The sequence below is a fragment of the Saccopteryx leptura genome, chromosome 1 (genome assembly GCF_036850995.1).
Source record: "Saccopteryx leptura isolate mSacLep1 chromosome 1, mSacLep1_pri_phased_curated, whole genome shotgun sequence".
Taxonomy (NCBI): Eukaryota; Metazoa; Chordata; class Mammalia; order Chiroptera; family Emballonuridae; genus Saccopteryx; species Saccopteryx leptura.
In genome coordinates, this window is record NC_089503.1 from 284305253 (window position 1) to 284320752 (window position 15500).

The following is a 15500-nucleotide window of genomic DNA, read 5'->3' on the forward strand; positions in this document are numbered from 1 at the left end:
CATATTCTTTTGTTTAGAAGCAACTTACGGTTTCCATCTTGCATTCAAGCAGAGGAGACTATAAAAGTGTGTGACCGTAAGCTGTGTCTGCCCCAAAGTCTATGCTTAGAGCAACAATAGAAGGTCAGATCAAAATGATTTTCATGTTTTTTTTAAGAGTTCAGCGGACAGAGCCAGGAGATATATGTTGACTGTATAGTAGTTCACACCAGGATGTCAATTCAAATAATTAAAAGGGCATCCTATGTTCCAACTCCAGATCTGATATCAAATTGTATTGGTTTGAATCCCAAATCTGTGAAACTTTACCTTCCTGTGCCTTAATTTCCTCTGCAAAATAAAGATGATAGTATCCCTCTCAAGGAGTCCTCATTTGAAATGAGACCTGACATGGGTGACAAAGGTAAGGGAGTAAGAAGTACAATTGGCAGTTACAAAACAGTCACAGGAATGTAAAGTACAGCATAGGGAATATAGTCAATGATATTGGAATAACTACGTATGGTGTCAGATGGATGCTAGACTTCTATCGGGAGAGGGGTCACTTTGTAAGTTATATGAATGTCTAACCACTCTGCTATACCTGAAACTAGTATAATATTGAATGTCAATTGGAATTGAAAACATTTTAAAATTTTTTAATAAAATAAAAGGGAGCCTGACATAATAAGTACTCAATAAGCATTAGTCGTTATTTTATATTCCTTAGTTCTCTCTGGAACATCTATATTGCAAGTCATTCATAAATTTATCAAAATCTAGTCTTAAGCCTGTGTATTTTTCTTGATGTGAATGTTTTGGTGTGTTTTATCTAGTCTTCTCAACTTTAAGAGCATCTTCTTACTTCTTTTCAAGGATTTGGTAAGGTAGTCCACATCAATTCTTCTGTTTACATATTATGATGCTGCTTTTACTTCCACAAACGCTTTTTTCCATATCTAAAAAGATATTTATAAAATTGTTTTTCTTTTGAATGCAATCTAATCTCCGCCGTTTAAGACCACATGGGGCAGGATTCTCCCACCTACCGGGTCAGGTGGTATCTGGACAAGTCAGCAGCTGATTCAGGGAACCTGGGTAACAGAACCCAGACACCCTGTTTGGAAAGCTCAGCCCGTGTCACATGGGGCCAGATGCTGCGAGGAATCCTCACAAGTCCATGCTCTCAAGAAGCTTATGCACTTCAGAGTCAAAGAGGAGGCATCCCCACTGCTGAAAGGAACCCTGGCATTGCTCATCAGAGAACTGCTCCCGGGGGGGAGTCTGACTTCACTGTGACCTGCGGGACGCTGGTGGGCTTCTCTGCGCCTGCACCTAAGCGGGGCTTCCAGAGCTAGAGGACAGGAGCAGCCGGAGCGGAGGCTCCCGGTGCGCGACCCCCATCTTTGGCCCTTCAAGGGCCCACAGACACTTTTAATTTCCAAACTATTAATAAGTGTCTTGAGGGAAGTGAATGTTAGTATGCCAAATTTTAACATTTTAATGATATGCATCTTGTTCTTTAGCTGTGGTTGAGTGGTAGACTGTGGTTAAGGAGTGATGAAATCTGGTGAGAGATAGTGGTTTTTTTTGTAGTGGCAGATGAGTTGTGTGTGGGAGTGCGCACTGATCACATAAACAAATATCCTGGAAATGAACACAGTCTGCACATTGAGGGGAAGCTGGATCAAATTTACTGAATTAAAGTGAGTAGTCCCTATTCTGTGCTCAGCTCTACACCAAGTTCTATACAGGAACAAAAGTGAGATAAGCTTCATTTTCTATTCTGGAGCTTACAGTGTTGCTAAGGAAACAAAGCTCATGCATGTTAGACAGACATAACATAAGATGGCATAGGATTGCATTAAAATTAGATAGATGAGTATATGAGTGTAAGTGATATAGGATTTCAAAGGAGGGTGGAGAGATTAGGGAGGTCTTACTAAAGAGGCTTGAGAAAGTTTTGGATTGTAAGTAGAATTGAGAGACATAGAGAGTAATGAAATTTCTCATTCAAGGATGAGAAATATTTGGAACACTAGTTTGCCATAAGAACTGATTCCATCCTCTTTTCAGGACAGCAAGGAGAACAGAGTGAAGGCTTTATGTTAGGGAGACAGTAGTATAAAGCATTTACTCTGTCTAATCTCTATAGGGTTATCACTGCTCCCATTTTGTCTCAATAGACTCTTGGGTAATGGAAAACATTTGAAATATGGAAAACAAAATGCTAAAATGTGAAGTGACGTGATCAATGTCAATGTTATACTGCAAGGTATAAATATAGGATCTATTTGTCTAGTGTTTTTGTTTGTTTTTAACAGAAAACCCTGCCGTGAATTTTTTCAATGTTATTCTACTTTTAAAAAATTGTAACTAGCCTTACATATAATTACAAATGAATATCAGAGTCAACAAAACTGATTATTAATTTCTTATCTAGTTAAAAAATATAACAAAGTGTAAAATTCTTTATCTTGTCTTCAAATTATGTAAATTGAAGTAGTATTTTCAGGTCTATACTTCCTTTAGATCCCCACAACAAGTCTTTGAATAGAGAGCAAGATTTATAGGTAGCTATATTCTATTGTAATAACCAATCCAAAAAGTTATATTTCACTGTGGATAATGGGAAATGTATTTTACGTGGCTATTAAAAAACTGCATTAAATCATACAGGCAATATTATTAGTCAAGAAAGCTGGTAATTGAATGTTATTATCCAATTGTTTATAACCTTATCACTTTTCAGAGTCTCTCATAAACCAGTTTTCTACAATGAGTTATTGGAGTAAGTAGAAAGATAGTTAGAAATTCCTAAAAGCTGAAATCTACTTCTCCCGACTATAAATTCTTTGTCTAGTAAAGAAAAGCTCATCTTGTGCTCATAAAGTAGGGTACTGTAGTTCTTGTCAGCTATTTTGGTACATCTTAAATTTGTTTCCTTTCTAAATGAAATAAGAATTATGCTCATACATTCTCCCTGAACTCCTGAAAGTCATAGTGAGCACTGCCTACAGAGAATCCATTCCAGTAGATATAGTCCTGGGATCAGTATGACTGTGATATTGAGTGGATGGGTTTGATCTTCCCTTTTAAGTACTCAAGGCTACAAGCAATGCAATCTCAAGGAAACAGAGGAGAAAAAGTAGGTGTGTGGCAGTGAGGATTCCAGGCTTATCTGTTTCCCTGCACCAGAAAATAGACTAATTGTCATTTGAAACCTCTAGCTATTCTCAAGTCAGATGGAAGAGAGGGATGGAGCCTCCCACATTCACTTGAAGTGCAGTAGAATTAGAGGTTTGCCAGGTTGTTCAGTGCAGGCTGTACACTACCCAAGGACAGCTGGCTAAAAGGACAAGTGGGGTTAACTTCAGCTTTCATTTGGTTTGTCAGTCTGTGTGCCTGCATGAGAATATATCTGCCTGGATGAGGGGTGTCTTTTTCTCATTCACACAAAAGCTCTGTATGAACTGGCTCTGGCCCTGCTAATGCATTAATTACACCCAGGGAATATTTACCACTGTCATAAATGTTTTCATTTGGTCTATCCTGGTTAAAATTGTGCCTTCCTTTCTTTGTGTGAAGACTATGTGAAAAAGCAGAAAATTCTCAACTCTTTAATAGAGAAGAAAAAAAAATATTTGCTTCATAAAAAGCTATTATAGATGTTCATTCTCCCTTTCTGTCATGAAAAACAAAAACAAAAACAAAAACAACTTAGCTCCAAGACAAAAAGTAATGTCATTAGTCCTTTACAATGACTCTTCATCATCTGCTAACAATTCTGGGTGTGACTTACAAACATACTTTATACATCCATAGACAACATTTTTGTTCAAACTCAGAAAGCTCTCCTTTGTTTTTTCTGACTTTTAAAATCTCCATTCCTCCATTTTTCAAAGCTCAGGACAAATTTCACTTTATTTAAGAATCATTTCATTTTTTTCCCCTATGATAGTATATTTCTCTATCCCATCTGTTCATTTCCATAACAAACAATTGGGTTGATACAGCCCAGGGTTTAAGCTATAGCACAAGATCACATAGCTTTTAGCAGGTTAGCTTGGGTGTAGTAAGGGCAGCAGCAGCAGTCACAGTAAAAAGAGAGATAGGGAGAAGAGGCAAACTTAGTAGCAGCAGCAACATCAGGACAATACAATAGAGACGAGAGCTGAGGCATTTATCATAAGGAAGAGCATTGCTTCAGTCCTTAGACTTCCAGCAGAGACTACTGCCATTAGGGGTGTCTATTGGTCAACTCACTGAGTACTTGATCCTATTGATACAGCCTGGAAAGGCAAAGGAACTCAGGGGAGCTAGGACAACTTATACTTGGTGGGTACTCATCCAGAGACTCTTTCGAGTATTTAATATTCTGTTATTCTCTTCCTCACAGCTCCTGCTTTTACTGCCTTAAGCTGATGCATGGAAAATAATGGTATGCACCATCACCACCAACATGCCCAAATATTCTTTTTTAAACTCTGCTAATCTCTCAAGCTATTTCCTGCTTTATTTTACTGCAGATTTATTTCTATCACCATCTTTATACTTCCTTTTTCCTAGCATATTATTTCTATTATTTATTTATTTATTTATTTTGGTGACAGAAACAAAGAGAGAGGGACAGATAGGAACAGACAGGAAGGGAGAGATATGAGAAGCATCAATCCTTCTTTGCAGCACCTTAAAGTTCATTGATTGCTTTCTCATATGTGCCTTGACCAGAGGGGGCTACAGCAGAGCAATTGATCCCTTGCTCAAGCCAGCAACCTTGGGCTCAAGCCAGCGATCCCATGCTCAAGCTGGCAACCTTGAGGTTTCAAACCTGAGTCCTCTGCGTCCCAGTCCAACGCTCTATCCACTGCACCACTGCCTGGTCAGGCTCTTTTTTATTTTTAATATCAGGGACCAAACAAGCCCAAGCACACTAAATTACACTATTTACTCTTTCAGAAATATGCCATTAGGTTTTCTGTGGTGTCTTTGCTCATACTCATCATCTTTCTACTTTAATTTTTTCTCTCTTGTTCTATTAAAATCAAACCTATCCTTTAAAATTTTAGTCAAATGCTAATTTTATTAGAGTATTTCCTGAAATACTATTTTTTTTACTTCCTCATAGTATACACCTTACAGATTTAGAAGCAAGCTGAGCCACAAAGAAAGCAGTAAAGGCCAAATATATGAGAGTTAAGAGGCCAGAGTTCCTGGACAGCAAATAAGGGGCTAGAGCAGTGTTTCCCAACCTTTATTGTGCCATGCCCCACCTTAACCTTTCTAAAATTTTTATGTTCCCCCCTATGTAACATACATAATTTTTAACATTAAAAAATTGATTTGTTCACTTAATAAACATAAATGATAGGTTCTAGGAAGAAATCACTATGAAATTGTTAACAAAACACAGTAAGTAAAATTTCAAAACATATAATGAAAAACAGAAATTTAAATTACAAATAATTTTAATACAGATTTTTCTATATTAATTTATTATTTTAATTTAGTGTGATCCTTGTGCTTGATGCTTGCTGCACAGAGATTTTATATTAGGTTCCAATTTGGTTAGCTTTAGTCTCAAGTCTCCATGTTGTGTTCTATCCAGCCAATTTCTTTTTTTCACCAGTAAATCATTTACAGCACTAAATCCACATTCAGCTAAAAATAAGATGGAAACGGTAGCAATAGTTTTCTTACATATTTGGTTGAATTTGGGTATTTGATTTCTGTTTCCTCACAAAGCCATGCCATCGCTCCTTTGATATTAAATAAAGCTTTAACTGACTCATCATTTTGCAATTCTGCGAGTTCTTCTTGATACTGCATATTTGATATATCAGACAAATCCACTAACATGGGCTGCATCATCCATGTTGGGAAATCAATTTGTTTTAAATCAGAAAACCTTTCTTTTAAATCAGCCGATAGAATATTCAAATGATTGACAATAACAAGTAAAGTGGTATCAGTTACTGCACATTTTTGGAGCCAATGAAACTGTTTAAAGTTTTTGTTGTTAATATGTTTCTGATATAACTCAATATTGGTAATGAAACCAAATATCTTTGCTTTTGTATCAACAAGAGTTTTATTTGTTCCTTGAAGTTGCTTATTTAATATATTTAGTTTTTCAAAGATATCGGCTAAATAACTCACAAATGCTTTACCATCTATTGTTAACAGATACTTCATTTCAGGTTTGTCGCTTAAAAAATCACTAAGAGTATCAAACAGTTCCATAAATCTTTTCAAACAGTTTCCTTTAGATAGCCATCTTACTTCAGTATGAAGTAAAAGTCTCACATGGTCTCCATTTTGTTCTTCACAAAATAGCTTGAAAAGACGCTCACATTTGGCACTAGCTTTAATAGCATTAACACACTTTATTACTGTATGTAATACTTCACTCAGAACAGGCGAGATGTTTTTAGCTACCAAGTTTTCCCTATGAATAACACAATGCACAAGAATCATTTCTGGATTCGCATCTTTCATCAATTTTAAGCAGCCATTTTTCTTGCCCATCATATTGGGAGCACCATCTGCAGCACAAGATGTTATATTTTTAATTGGTATATCATTCACATCTAAGTAGTTTTTTAGCTTATTATATATATCTTTGGAGGTAGTGGTGCTTTCTAATCTTTTACAGAACAACATTTCTTCAGCAAAATATCCTTTATCAATATATCTTACGTAAGTTATCAATACTGCCTCACTGTCTCTCAAAGTTGATTCATCCATTTGCAAGGAGAATTTTCTTGTTTTCAGCTTTTCAATAAGTTGTTTTTCAATATCCTCACTCATTTCGTCTATTCTTCTGCTAACAGAATTGTTACTGAGTGGCATAGCTTTTACATCTTTGTCATCTTTTTCAAGAACCCTTTTAAGAAATGCTGATATTGACGGTTTTATTAAATTCTCTCCTATAGTGTGATTTTCTCCAGTTTTAGCGATGAATAAAGAAATTTGATAACTAGCCTCAAGAACACGATTATTAGTTGAAGTATGAGCAGTAAATAGAGACTTTAATGTTGTTCTTTTTTCAAAATTTTTCTTTAAAGTTTTAAAGTAACTCAAATCTGAATTAATATGAGCACTACGTTTTGCCTTCAAATGCGCCTCAAGATGACCTCGTTTCATTGATTCGTTGGACAAGTATTGCTGGCATAAAAGACAAAAAGGAATCCGCTCATTGTAAACAGTGGGTATGAACCCAAATTTTAAATATTCCTCTGAATATTGACAAGTTTTTTTCTTGCTTGCACCACTCTTTTTACTATGGGCTATAAGAAATAAAAATAAGATCAATTAAAAACTAATATTAAAATATGTGTTAAAATATATTCAATGTGACATAGAGTAAACGTATACTAAAAATTCATATTTATATAAATGTATATAACACATTTACTACACTACCACCACAAATCAAAAAGTATCTATATTTTTTCCACTTGACAAAATTTTCTGGAAAGTTATGCTTCTAAAATTAAAATTGTCGTGCATGCACTATTATAGCCCCAATAATATTTATAAAATATTAGTGCTTTCTAGCCCTGATGCAAGAAGTACTTAATAAAGAGTTTAATATTGATAAAAATAAAATCAAATACTTACCAATTATATCTATACAATATATATATGTATATTTATTAAATCAACGAGCTTTTACAACAGTTTTGACTGACACTTATTTCAAATTAACACCAACTGAATGATGCGAAACACTACAGAAGTTGTAATGGGCCAATTAGGTGAGAATAACTGCGTTGTTTAGCAAGTTTCTAAAACGTCCGGGGTTCCCCATGGCAGACGGCATGCTCCGCGGTGCTCCCAGGACGAAGTTTACTTGACAACGCCAATCACCCAGTTGATATTTTGGTCTCGTCAAACGAAATTATACTTAATAATTAATTACCGCAATTATTTAAGAATTGCATTTTTTGTTAAATTTGGCACCGATATCTAGCATTGCATTTAAATGGCCCGGGGCAAAAGAGTTAAAGTCGTGTCAAGTCCATTTTCAAATTGCCCCCCTTAACTATCGAATTACCCCCCTGTGGGGCGTGGGCCCCACGTTGGGAAACACCGGTCTAGAGGTTGAAGAGATACATGGACCACCTCCATCATGCTGAAAGCTGAGAATGTAGAGCAAGTTGGAAAGCAGGCCAACGTTCAAGAACTGCAGCCAAAATTTTGGATACAACTGGGGCATTGAGGGCAATGCAAAGGATCAATGGATGATCCAGGAGTAAACATGGAGCATAGCACAGTGGAGAATTATTTTTGAAGTTCACATCTAGCTCTAAATGAAACTTCTTTATTTCCCAAAGAGTTGGTATTTATGAGTAGTTCTAGAATTTTTAATTCTTAGTTTGTATTTTTATAATACTCAATGCTGTACTTTAAAAATGCTCATCATCCTTACTAGGCATTGTGATTTACTCCTGTTCATTTCACCTGTCTTGTCTATTGAAGTGTTTTTTTACACAGAGATGTCTTTTGAATTGCATTTTTGAGATGATGAACTTGTGGAAAACAAAGGGTATTATTTTTCAGTCAAAGGTGTTGATTTGAATAATCTAAATGTTTTGACATTCATTTATAAAGATTGGATTTTAGTGGTCATATTAGTCTAAATCTTGCAGCTCCAGAATCCAATGTGAGTGAATTGTTTGGAAGAATAAAGTGTAATGAGGTTACATCTACAGGGTCCTACTTTATTCCCTCTGTGAATAAAATACTTTTCATCTTTAAGATAACTTTAAACATCTAAGGAAGATTATTTAGTGAGATCATTTCAAGGCAATCACCATTTTTAAAGATTTGATATAAAACATGGATGATCCATTTTGTTCACTAAAGTTTTGTGCTAGTGCTATTTTGTTATTTAGAAGTTCCTGCTAGCAGTAAACAGTTTCACATTATTTAAAATGTGAAGAAAGTTCTCCATTTCAGCAAGACATCTCACCAGGAAAAGAAAGTTGCCTTTCCCATAAATTACTGAGTATTTAGAAAGGTGTGGAGTCCTCACGCAAAAAAGGATTGCAACATATTGAACAAGATACAATGAAGCAGTTATGGACAAGTAACACTGGCCATGCTTTGCTAAGTGAGCACAGAAACTAGTCCACAACACATACCCAGCAAATGTTAGTTCAGCTCCAAACTTTTATTCTTTAGTATATTAGTTGATAAAGATTCTGTTGAAAGGTATTAATCAATGGTTATTTTGTTGATATATCAATTATAGGATGAAGTGAGAAAACTGTCCCTCAGGTCTTCATGGAAATAGCCTCAGAGGATGAAACTAATTGCCTTCCTTAGGGTATAGGACAAAATTAAGCTATTTATTTCTGCATGGTTTTCTCTTCTGAATCCTGGCAAAGTACACTGAGAAATCAATAATGAGAAGTCCTTTTTTATTCCTTTATTGTTATTCACTCTTGTTATTAAATACTTATTTGTATTAAACATATGAATTTAAATATGTTATATAATACAATTTGAGGTTTTGATGTTGTTTCTCAAATATTCCATGATACTGATTAGCATATAATTTTATAAATATTCAGAATATTTTTAAAATAGAAGTCCCATTAACTTCATTTTTTTAAAAAAATTGAATAGTAAATACCTAGCATGAACTTTTGATTTGGAATAAATAACATACCTTGTATTTTCACAAGTACCAATATATATTGACTAATTTAATGCCCATAAATGAGGTTAATAAAAAGATAAGTCAAATTTAAATATTTGTTAAGGGATTCATTTAATCAAATGAATGATCCCTCTTTTCTGGATGTTATTCTAGGTGTTGAGCATAGTAGCTCTGTGAGGAACTGTGAGGTGTCTGGGATTTTACTCTACTCTCGAGCTGATAAACTAGCCTGTTACTGTGTCTTGGATGCTGGCAAAAGACATGAGATTCTTGAGTAAGAGATAAAGGATTTTATTACTCAGGCCACAGCAGGCAGCATGAGCTTCATGTTTGCCTGTGTCAAATTCTCATGACCCCCAAATTCCACAGGATGCCACAGTGGGGCCTACGTGGATGCCTACACAAGAATTGGGTTGTTGCAGGAGAGGAACACTGTGCTTGAAGAATTGGTCACTTTCCAAGTGAATGGTAACAAGCTGCTTTTTTGTCTGGGGAAGGAAGTTATCTTCCCTCCATAGTTGCTTGATACAAACGTAACCCTGAAAACCGGCCCAGGTAAAGGCCAATGAGGACCTTGTAATCTTGCTTGGCATTTTTAGCAAGACTGTGCAGGGACTCTTGGGGCCCATTAGCAGATTACCTCTCCAATAAAAGCTTGAGATCTTTATCCTCACAGAGTTTACATTCTGATGTTAGGATTCTTACTGATTTAAGGGATATCATCCTAGGCTATTTTACTGCTTCTGAACTACTGCCAACTACTGGTCTATTCTTCATTTTTAGTTTTTACATTCATTTTATCTTCCATTGCTATTTATATCTTCTTTGTTCAGTTTCATGCATTAGTCAAGTTTTGCCTATATCCCAGAAGCCACACTGCTGTCAGAAAGGTTGGACTGAGTTCCTCTAGACCTTTTCAGGCAATTTCCTCAAAGCTTTAAACCCATTCAGGGTATCTCTCACGCCTACAGCAGCTATCCTGTGTGGACCTGAAGATCCAGGTCACTCAGTTTTGCCCAGGCCATTATTTAGTCTGGGTCACTCTGACCTGGATCTCAGGACCCTGGGCCTGTGTCTACTAAGTCCAGTTAGCTGTCACACATTTATGGTAGGAGTGGGCTGTCTGAGATTTTTGTTGTTGTTGTTTTTATTTCTTTATTCTTATCCTCAGATCCGATTTCTTTTTTTTTTTTAAGAGACAGAGAGAGAGTCAGAGAGAGGGATAGACAGGGACAGACAGACAGGAACGGAGAGAGATGAGAAGCATCAATCATTAGTTTAACGTTGCGCATTGCAACACCTTAATTGTTCACTGATTGCTTTCTCATACGTGCCTTGACCGCGGGCCTTCAGCAGACTGAGTAACCCCTTGCTTGAGCCAGCGACCTTGGGTCCAAGCTGGTGAGCTTTTTGCTCAAACCAGATGAGCCCTCACTCAAGCTGGTGACCTCGGGTCTCAAACCTGGGTCTTCCGCATCCCATTCCAATACTCTATCCACTGCGCCACTGCCCGGTCAGGCAGATCTGATTCTTTATAGCATAATTGTGCACTGAAATTTTGCTTTGATTGGAGACCTGTCTTAGAAAGAGAAAGGTTTGATGATATAATATAAAAATAAATATTTTGCACTGTGCTCTGAAGTCTTCTGATTAATCACTTCATCAGAATGCTGTTCCAGATAGCATTAAGCACAATAACCAGGTTACTCATCAGTATTCAATGGTCCTGCTGGGAAAGAGCATAGTTAAGAAGAAGCAGAGAGGGAGAAAGTGTAAGAGACTGTGGCTGTATGAACAGGCCTGTATTGTATTTTTCAATCTGCAACAGGAAATTTTTATGTGTGACTATGTATATGCATGAGTCTGTACATGACTCATGCTGTAGAGGTGATTATGTTTTGTAAGTACATCTTGACGTACATACATATCAGTGACTAAAATAACTCACTTATAGTATATTATGTCTAAGATATTATCATGACTTTAGAAAGCTGAATTTGTCGCTTCCTTACCAGTTTCATTATGTCATATAAAAATATATATTCTGTGTGGGAAAGAGAAAATGTTGTATAGGCAAAGGAATTTATATGAGAAAGATACAAAATATTTGAAAGACACTTAAAATCTGTGACTAGATGAGAGGAGGAAATGACATTTTGAATGCAATGCCCTTGTCAGAATACATTAGAGAAAATTTATGTCACTGACAAGCCAAAGAAAGAGGTATTTGTTTGCTACTAACAGTTGCTACAATATGTATGTGGAAATGCATTTAAGTGTGGAGGAGAAAAAACATAAAGAGAAGACTAAAGGAGAACAGACTATGTAGAGAGAACAACTAATAGAAAAAATTAAATGTTTAGCCATATGTAACAATTCTTAAATATTGTAGTTGATTCTCAGAGTTAGGTCTGTGCTGATGCAGTGTCTGAAATTTTAGACCAAGTATTCATATTCAGTTTGGATTAAAAGCATTGCTCCACATCTGAGCCAAGAGCTTACCTCCATCATGGCAACACAACTATTAGCATCATGGAGTATATAAGAATGTAAGTTGATCAGGCAGAAGTCCTACTGGCTTCAAAATAAAACGCCCAAGTTACAGAGGCCCCACGGAGATGACGCTGTAGTCAGAATTGTAAATATTGGCTCAACAGATGGTTTTGATGCAGTTTAAGTCAAAGAAACTGACTAAGTGTTATTATGAGTTAACCAAATTAAGGAAATCTAAAAATGTTTCATGAAGTTGCAGGATGAGAATTAATTTTTTACTACCTTCCACAAATGTCCAGTTTCTTAAGAAATTGCTCTTCTCCTTGGAAAATGAGCTACCTGTTGAATTCATTCAAGCTGCTGTCTTGACCACCAGCTAAAGCTGACTGCTCTGGGAATATGGCTGTGAATGTATAGCTTGCGATTAGTATGCTTTAGACCACTGGTAGGTGGAACTCTGTCCCAGAATCCAGAAGAATCAGAAAACTATGAATCATGTTTGGCACATAGCAAAAAGTGCTTAAGGAAGGTGGACTTTGGAGGCCAAGAAGTGAAGAAAATTAAGTGAGAGTCAACATAGTCCAACATTGGGGATTTTTTGGCTAAAATATACTAAACTCAAGTAGGCTTTTAATAAATACTTGATTCATGAACTCTTCTATTTAATCCTTTCTAAACATCTTATACTCCTCATGAACTGTGGAAGCTAAAACAAGACTTGGTATGTTAATGTCATTCCCAATTATATAAGGCTGAACAAACAAGTTGTTACTTGTTGGTAAGATATAAAACTTCTAAATGACAGAGATAAAAATATATACAGCAGAAATGACCTTGTCATTAAAGGCTTATACTTCAGGAGACAAGACATATCCATAAAAGGAGAAAAACTAAGGCAAGATAGTACCAGATTAGTTCTGAACACATTTACTTCCCTACTCTCTCCAGAGACTTGAGGACAACATTACCCCTTTGAACTAGTTTCTCTTTTCCTTTACACTTTTTTTTTTATCGTCCCTTTGCCATCCTCAATCCTAGGTGTTGAGTTGAAAAATTTAGATCATTTATAAATTCTCACCATAATTTAATTTGAGAAACACAGTGTAGTCAGTAATTATGGGGGAGGAACAATTGTACCAGTAACTGTGTGTGTGGGAGGGTGTTTTCTGGGCTTCTTACAGGAAGAGCGGGATTCAGAAAACTAGATACATGTGTGACAGGTTTCACAGGAAGAAGGAGGGGCCTGAAATGGCCATGTTTCAGAAATTAATGAGTAGTCTTGTTTTGCTGAAGTTGGTAGGAAAAGAAAACATTGGGAAAGAAAAAAATGTTGGAGAGATAACAGGCAGTGGGCAGAATGTAAAAGATCTTTAATAGGGATTTATTTAACCTGTAAGCTATGAAAAGTCAATGCAGGTTTCTACATATGTGGGTAAATTACACGAAGCAGGTTTTAAGAATTGTGGATTGATATATAGGATAGATTGAAGATGTGGGAGGTAAGAGGTAGTCAGACTATACAGTAACCTAACAAGAGCAAGAAATTACTTTGTCATCTCATTCAACTAATTCCTTTTCTTATCATGTAAGTGAATGAGTGTGTGTGTGTGTGTGTGTGTGTGTGTGTGTGTGTGTGTGTGTGTGTGTTGGAGCAGAGGGCAATGAAAGTTTGCACAGAGGTTTCCTCAGTTCACAAGCTGATCAATAGTAGAAATGAACTAAAACTCAGGTATCCTCATCCACGACTTAGGACTATTTCTTCTATATCACTGCTGGAGATCTATTGCATCATCTGGAACTAATGAATGAAGGCTTGAACTAGATACTGCCATTTGAAATTGAGATGAAAGACACTTGAGAGGAAGTGTAAAGTAAGAACCAATAAAGACATGATTGGTGACTGGCTAGTGTATTCAATTCCTATTGCTGCTCTAACAACTTACCGCAAACTTGACAATTTGGAACAACATCAATTTATTATCTTAACCATTCCAGGAATTCAGAAGTCTGTACTGGGTTTTCTTGGCTAAAGCCATGGGGTTGGCAGGGCCAAATTCTTTCTGGAGGCTCTAGAGGAAGATCTGTTTCCTTGCCTTTTCCATGTGCTAGACGTTGCCCACCTTTCTTGTCTTGTGGCCCCTTTCCAACTTCAAAGCCAGAAATGACCTGTTGACTCTATCTGAAGACATATCACTCTAACACTGACTCTTATATTTCCCTCTTTAACCCTTCAAGATCCTTGTGATTACACTGGGGCTCCTTACAAACCAGGATAATTTCCTTGTTTTAAGGACAGCTGATTAGCAACCTTAATTCCATTTGCAACCCTAATTCCTGCTTGCCACATAGGATAATATACCAATAGGTTCTAGGATTAGGACATGGATGTCTTTGAAGGAGGGAAGTATCATTATTCTGCCAGCCATGGATAGATAATACTAAAGTAAAATAAATGAAGGACAGCTCCAAGGTTTTGAACTTGGGAAACTGTAAAGACAATGACACCAATGATAGGAATAAGAAAGCTGAGAGGGAAAACTGATATTTGAATAAATCATTCTGAGAAATGTAGAGTTTTAATGAATGTGTTATATTCAGACAAAATTGCCAAACAGGCAATGACTAAGAACTTGGTGTTCGAAAAGTTGCTATTTGGCTAGTGCTGATTACTACTATGGTAAAATCTTTTTCATGTCCTTAAGTTTTCTATTTGTCTATTTCAGTATATTTGATAATTTTTGCAGTGACACTTAAAGTATATATGGATGTTTTCTAGGCACTATACAAACTCACATTATGATTAATATGCCTTACTACTCTACAATTTATTTATTTTACCTTTAAAATAATTTCCATGCATGCACAGTTTTATATTACATGTTAAAAATGGAAAACAAGGCTCTAATATATTAACATCAGTGTTTCCGTGGAATTCTGTTCAACTTTAGATAAAAGTCCTTCTATATAGCAGATACAGTATTCAAAGTGCTAAGGCAACTTTCCTTTGTAAGCCAAAATTACAGCAATTGGCCATCATTCAAAACATTTTCAGATAGTCGCACATATCACTAAGAGGCACCAATGTGAATTATTCCAAATAACATTCCAGAACCAATGCCAATTTTATTTCACCCAGTACTTTGCTTCACAATTTATTTTGTAATTAGTCAAGGAAATGCTGATAGGGTATAAGAAAGACTAGCAGGAGAGTCGAAGATGGTGACAGAGTAGATGGACGTTCCAACTACTACCTCCCAGGAACAAACTGGATTACAACTTAATTTAAGAACAATCATCCTGAAAAAACAACTTTGGACTAAAAGAAGAGGAGTCTATAACCAAGGATCACAGAAGAAGC